Source organism: Arachis hypogaea, chromosome 20 (assembly GCF_003086295.3).
Source record: "Arachis hypogaea cultivar Tifrunner chromosome 20, arahy.Tifrunner.gnm2.J5K5, whole genome shotgun sequence".
In the NCBI taxonomy this organism is placed as follows: domain Eukaryota; kingdom Viridiplantae; phylum Streptophyta; class Magnoliopsida; order Fabales; family Fabaceae; genus Arachis; species Arachis hypogaea.
The window spans coordinates 81,920,669-81,928,225 of record NC_092055.1 but is presented as its reverse complement, the minus strand read 5'-3'; positions in this window follow the sequence as shown (position 1 = coordinate 81,928,225).

Below are 7,557 nucleotides of genomic sequence, written 5' to 3'. Positions count from 1 at the left end.
CATTCCCGCCATTTTATTTTCTGTAACTCTGAACCCAATTTCTGGATTCGCTCAACTAGAACATTCTTCTAATTAAAGTTGCTTGATCAATCAATCCCTGTGGGATTCGACCTCACTCTATTGTGAGTTTTTACTTGACGACAACTTCGGTACACTTGCCGAAGGAAGATTTGTTGAGAGACAAGTTTTCCCCGCATCAAGTTTATGGCGCCGTTACCGGGGATTAATTGTGATTAACAAACTACCGGTTGATTGATTTACTAGATTAGACACTTTTCTTTTGTCTTTGTTTTCTTTTGTTTCTTTATTTTCTTTTGCTCACTAACTGTTTGTGATATTGCCTCACTGGGAATTTCCTCATTTGTGACAATGGAGATTCCAATTTCTTTTGGTGATTATTGTTTGAGACAGAGCTTTTTGCAGGAAAGAAAGGAGCATCCATCATATTTTAGTCAATCAAATTTCATGGGAAACTCTCCACCACCACAGAATGAGTCACTTTACCATGCTCATGGTGAGTGGGAGTATCAAGAACATGAAATGGGGTACTTTCCAGAGCCACAAAGTGGTCCATATCTTGGTGAAATTGATCACTACTCAAGTTGTGGCTGGGAAGATTATAATCAAAGAGATTTCACTCATTCATACCCCATTCATCAAGAGTCATCACCTCTCAATTATACAACCTCACCTGCAAGTTTTACATGCCTAAATTCTTCATCATTTGAGTATGCCTCAGCACAAAAGTTTATCCCAAATCCATACAATTCATTTCACCATCCACAAAACTCAATCTACTACCCACAAGAGTCATACTACTTTCAGAACACACAACCACAAAACAACCAATTCCATTCACAAACCAACCCCGCCCAACCATTACAGCCTACCCAACCACCTTTAGATAGACTTGCTAGGATGAAACTCTTCATGGAAGAGCTGAAAAGAAGTAGAGAAGAAGAGAGACTCACTAGGATAGAACTCCTCGTTAAAAAAATAATAACGACAATTGAAGAGGAGAAAAAAGCAGAAAGAGACCATGATGAAAAATTGAGACAGAATGCACAACTCTATTCTGAAGAACAATTCATTGAAGAGCTGAGATCACAAAGAGAGTCCACTTCACTCTCTTCAGAAATAGATGAATTCATTCAAAGGTCAGAAACAAGGGAGGAATCAGAAGAACAAGAAAAAGAGGAACCTATACCAAGTGAGATTTCTATGAAGAAGGAGGAGGTTGTGAGAGTGTATAAGCCCAAGACTCAATACCCACAGAGACTACTAGTGGTGACAAAGGAACATGCAAACTCACTCCCAAAAGACACACTGCAACATCAGGTAGAAGAAAGGGAGGAAGTCAATCAAGGGAGGCCACACTCCAATGAAATAGAGAGTTGCATAGAGGGTGAGTTCATTGAACCACCAATTCAAGAAGTTTTTGATGAAGAGGATGCTCCACCCATCATACAACACCCAAATCCTGAAATCAAGGTGGTAAAGGCAATCAACATGAACACTAACAAAAGGATGGTGACCAAGAAAAGAAGGACAATATTCATGAAGAAGAAAAGGTCAACCAAAAGCCATCCCACCCCCACCCCAACAAGCAAGTTTACACAAGCTAACAACAAAAGAAAGCTTGCTGGGGAAAGGCACTCAAAGCAAGGGGCATTAACTGGCTCCTCTTTCCTCTTGAGGTCATTCCTCTTAACAAACTAGAAGAAGAGGAAGAAAGTCATGAACAACATGTCAAGCTAATGACATTAAAAGAGCGCTTGTTGGGAGGCAACCCAACCGTAGGTAACATTTTCTTTCCTTGCATAGTTTACTTTCAATAATTTGACATATGATTGCATTCTAAGTTTGGTGTTGCCATGCAACAATTTGATTTTCAACCTTCACTGGGTACTTGCAACATTCTAAATTGACAGTGTCACACTAAGTTTGGTGTTGCCACTTAACTTTCATGCAAAGTACCATGCCAACACCACTTATTAATGCAATCAAAATGTCTCTGTTTGTATCTCTTGTGCCTTTATTGTATCCTTAATCTTGCTTGCTGAAACACATGCATACTCACACTTCATTCTAAGACATTCATGATCCATCATAGACCCCATCACCACTGTTTTACTTGTTGCTTGAGGATAAGCAATCATTCTATGTCTGGTGTGGGAAGGGGAAGAATAGGAGGAAAAGGGCAACAACAATGAAGATAAAATACAAGGTGGTAAAGTTCCTTTCTCCTCTTACTTATTTCCAGTACATTCAATTGCATGATTGTCTTCTATGTTCTTTGTATGCATGTGTGATTTGTGATGACAAGTCATCTTAGCCTAGTTTCACTAGTCTTTTTCTTTAGTTTTCAATTGAATTATGCACTTTCTTGAGCCATAAGCAAGCCAATTGGGTAGATTTTCATGTTTCCTTTGATTTAATCAACCATGTATGAATTAATGAAATTTCATGAGGTTTTATGCTATAATTGTCACATATTATGAAAGAATGAATATCTCATGATTTTGAGCATAGCTTTGATGTGTTTGGTTGATTAATGATAGGTGAAGAAAGCTTGGAGAAAGGTTGAAGCAAGAAGGAATGGTTAGGAGGAAGAGAGGACAAAAAGTTTGAGCAAAAGTTAGCCTCAAACTTTTTGACTAACTTTTGGACAAAAAGCTGGAGCAAAAGTTAGCCTCAAACTTTTTGGCTAACTTTTGGCATCACAAATCAACACCCTGGAGAGCAAAAGTTTACGGCAACATTAGCCTCTAACTTTTTGGCTAACGTTGGCGCCATGAGTGTGCAAGGGGAGGCCAACGTTGGAGCAAAAGTTAGACCCCTAACTTTTGCCCCAACGTTGGTATCAGCAAAAGAGGGTGGCTGATGTGAAAAGTTGGAGTAAAAGTTAGCCTCAAACTTTTACTCCAACTTTTACTCAAGCTTTCATGATTCCAACCCGGTTCAATTCGGTTCTTCTCAAAACTCCAAGAGCAATCAACCAAGGCCTCTATCAACCCAATTCCATCAAGAGCAAAGGCCCAATTGAAGGCTTGAAGACCATTTGAAGAAAGTGTATAAATAGCATAGGATTTAAGTTTTTCAGGGAGCTTTTCCTTTGAGTTTTGAGAGAGAGTTTTCGGAGAGTTTTGGGGATTGAGTGAATTTTAAATTTCTAAGTCTTGGGGAAGGAGAATTGAATTCCTTTCCTCTTAGTTTTCTTGCTTTCAATTTCAATTACAATTGTCTTGGATCTTGGGTGGAGAATTGAAGAACTTCTGTTTCAATCTCACCTTGGGATCTTGTTTAATTTTCTGCTTAATTGAATTTCAGTTTCGGTTAATTGCTTTTCATCTACTTTCTTTGCAATCTACATTTCTTTTGCAATTGTTCTTGTTGGATCTAGGAAGGCATTGAGATCTAGACTTGGTTTTCTAGTATCTTGGGTCCTGAGATCCGGATTTCCCATTTCCCATTCCCTGTTTACTGTTTTCATGCTCATTTACAATTCTATTTTTAAGATCCGGTTCGATTCAAGACATCCTTTACTTCTCTGTTTGTTGCAATTTACTTTTCCTTGTTTAAATTTCTGCAAATCCAACTCCCAATACCCTTTACAATTCAAGCCATTTACATTTCTTGCACTTTAAGATTCTGTAATTTACATTTCTTGCGTTCTAAGTTTCGGCCATTTAATTTCTTGCTCTTTAAGATTCAGCACTTTAAATTCCAGTTCTCTTTAATTTCATGTAATTCACCCATTTCCTTTACTTTCTATGCAATTTAAATTCTGCAAATCACAAATCTCTCAACCAAATCTTGATTCACTTGACTAAATCAACCACTAAACTAAAATTGCTCAATCCTTCAATCCCTGTGGGATCGACCTCACTGCCGTGAGTTATTATTACTTGATGCAACCCGGTGCACTTGCCGGTTAGATTTGGGTGTTTTGGAGAAATTTTTTTTCCACAAAAATATCCCATCAAGTTTTTGGCGCCGTTGCCGGGGATTGATTAGATTGACAATGATTAAGTGAGGTGGCAATTTAGATCAAGCACTTTTTCTTTAATTTTTGATTGACACACTAACTGTTTGAATTTTTGCCTGAGCTAATTGAAACCTCACTTTAGCAATAGAGTGAAGTTTTCTTGGTTTATCTTGCTGAATATGATTCTCATAGCTTGATAAATAAACGAGAGAAGTGATTTTCGTTCATTAATCTCTCAAGTTTACCAACTGTTTGACACATGGTGTCAACTAATCCTCTGACTACATTCTGGCATGAGAATATCCAATTTTCATTTGGATTGTTTGTGATTGTGCAGGTCATGGAGGAAAGGAATCCTACAGCAAGAGGAGAAAAACTGAGGCATTATGATTTCCAGCCTCCATAATCAAAGAATAAAGAATGTCAAGCTAGTGACAATAAAGAAGCGCTTTGTTGGGAGGCAACCCAACCTGAGGTAGTTTTCTTTTCATAGCTATTTTAATAAAAAGGTTAATTAGTTTTATCTATATTGCAAGAAGCTAAGTTTGGTGTTGCACACCAAAACAATATAAGGGAGAATGAAGGATTCTAAGTTTGGTGTTTCACCAAAATCTCATTTAAAACATATTCTCACCTTCTGCATAATGCTAGCTTCAAGCAGCTAGATAAACTAGTTAACTATTTTGCTATTCTTTAGTTTTCAGTTTTGTCACTTTTGAAAAAGAAAAAGAGTTTTACACATGGTTAATTCGATGCATGAGAACCATTGGCAAGGTACTAAGTTTGGTGTTCCCACACCAAAGTAAGTTCAAAGGCCCAAAAATAACTCATGCATGCTAACCATTTTTCAAGTGCTTGGGAACAAGCAACTTTCAATATCATTGCAGAGGTCCATACAAGTTTTTGGAAGGATTAAGCATCATCAACCAAAGAGATGAAAGAGGAATGTGTGGATCAGTGATGATGATGATGAGGAGTAAAGCAAGCGAACTCCAAAATGTTGTATTGTTAAGTGATTATCTTACATCAAACACTGTTATGATTGAGAGTGGTTTTGTTTCCCTGATTATCTGTCTGTTTGGTATAGTTTTTTTTTTTCTGAAATTCAATAAGCAAGATGCTTGATCATTTACAACATCATACTCTCCAAAACTTGTTTGCACTCAATTTTTCAAAAAATGCATCACATGAAAGTTCTTTGAAAAGAAGGGTTGAGGAATTAAACAATTTTGAGGCAAGCAAAAGATTAGGAGAAGTGGTGGTTCTAGTTGTATGATTATGTATTGAGGTTGCATGCTTGTGAAAACTTGCATGGGAGCTCATAGGCAGGACATGAAGTTCAAAGAAGTATTGTGGAGATTCTCAAAAATCTATTGATCCAAGAAGCAGCAAACAAAACAAAAGAAAGAAAAGAAAATACAAAGACAAAAAGAACATGGCCCAAGGCTCTGAGCATCAATTACTAGGCAGAAAAGAAAGAAGAAACAATGACTCAAAGAGTTGTTAGCCTAGTAAAATGCTTGTGGTTAAGTTGTGTCAAAGAAAGAGGCTTGGGCAAGTAAATCCTTAAGGGTGCTTCAACACATAATACCTTAAAACCAACTGGTTTAGGAGTATTGATTGAAAGCTTATCTAAAGAGCTGCTTTGAGACATGACACTTAGAGTCAAGGCCAAAGAAAAGAAACTATAAGCTGCTTCAAGGTGACTACATATAAAGAGATCTCCATGATACCATTTGGATGAAAATCCTAAGACCTAAGACTCCCAATATGTGAGGACTAGTAAGCACTGAAGCCCTTGCATGAGCATATGATTTAGAATTTACCCCACTGTTACTTGATCACTTCACTCATAGGACCTGACAAGTTGTTCTTCAATCCATCTTAAATGAAAGAACCATTGAGCATAATTCATTTCTTGCTTGGGGACAAGCAAGCTTTAAGTTTGGTGTTGTGATGACAAGTCATCTTAGCCTAGTTTCACTAGTCTTTTTCTTTAGTTTTCAATTGAATTATGCACTTTCTTGAGCCATAAGCAAGCCAATTGGGTAGATTTTCATGTTTCCTTTGATTTAATCAACCATGTATGAATTAATGCAATTTCATGAGGTTTTATGCTATAATTGTCACATATTATGAAAGAATGAATATCTCATGATTTTGAGCATAGCTTTGATGTTTTTGGTTGATTAATGATAGGTGAAGAAAGCTTGGAGAAAGGTTGAAGCAAGAAGGAATGGTAAGGAGGAAGAGAGGACAAAAAGTTTGAGCAAAAGTTAGCCTCAAACTTTTTGGCTAACTTTTGGGCAAAAAGCTGGAGCAAAAGTTAGCCTCAAACTTTTTGGCTAACTTTTGGCATCACAAATCAACACCCTGGAGAGCAAAAGTTTGCGCCAACGTTAGCCTCTAACTTTTTGGCTAACGTTGGCGCCATGAGTGTGCAAGGGGAGGCCAACGTTGGAGCAAAAGTTAGACCCCTAACTTTTGCCCCAACGTTGGTATCAGCAAAAGAGGGTGGCTGATGTGAAAAGTTGGAGTAAAAGTTAGCCTCAAACTTTTACTCCAACTTTTACTCAAGCTTTCATGATTCCAACCCGGTTCAATTCGGTTCTTCTCCAAACTCCAAGAACAATCAACCAAGGCCTTTATCAACCCAATTCCATCAAGAGCAAAGGCCCAATTGAAGGCTTGAAGACCATTTGAAGAAAGTGTATAAATAGCATAGGATTTAAGTTTTTCAGGGAGCTTTTCCTTTGAGTTTTGAGAGAGAGTTTTCGGAGAGTTTTGGGGATTGAGTGAATTTTAAATTTCTAAGTCTTGGGGAAGGAGAATTTAATTCCTTTCCTCTTAGTTTTCTTGCTTTCAATTTCAATTACAATTGTCTTGGATCTAGGGTGGAGAATTGAAGAACTTCTGTTTCAATCTCACCTTGGGATCTTGTTTAATTTTCTGCTTAATTGAATTTCAGTTTCGGTTAATTGCTTTTCATCTACTTTCTTTGCAATCTACATTTCTTTTGCAATTGTTCTTGTTGGATCTAGGAAGGCATTGAGATCTAGACTTGGTTTTCTAGTCTCTTGGGTCCTGAGATCCGGATTTCCCATTTCCCATTCCCTGTTTACTGTTTTCATGCTCATTTACAATTCTGTTTTTAAGATCCGATTCGATTCAAGACATCCTTTACTTCTTTGTTTGTTGCAATTTACTTTAACTTGTTTAAATTTCTGCAAATCCAACTCCCAATTCCCTTTACAATTCAAGCCATTTACATTTCTTGCACTTTAAGATTCTGCAATTTACATTTCTTGCGTTCTAAGTTTCTGCCATTTAATTTCTTGCTCTTTAAGATTCAGCACTTTAAATTCCAGTTCTCTTTAATTTCATGTAATTCACCCATTTCCTTTACTTTATATGCAATTTAAATTTTGCAAATCACAAATATCTCAACCAAATCTTGATTCGCTTGACTAAATCAAGCACTAAACTAAAATTGCTCAATCCTTCAATCCCTGTGGGATCGACCTCACTCCCGTGAGTTATTATTACTTGATGCGACCCGGTGCACTTGC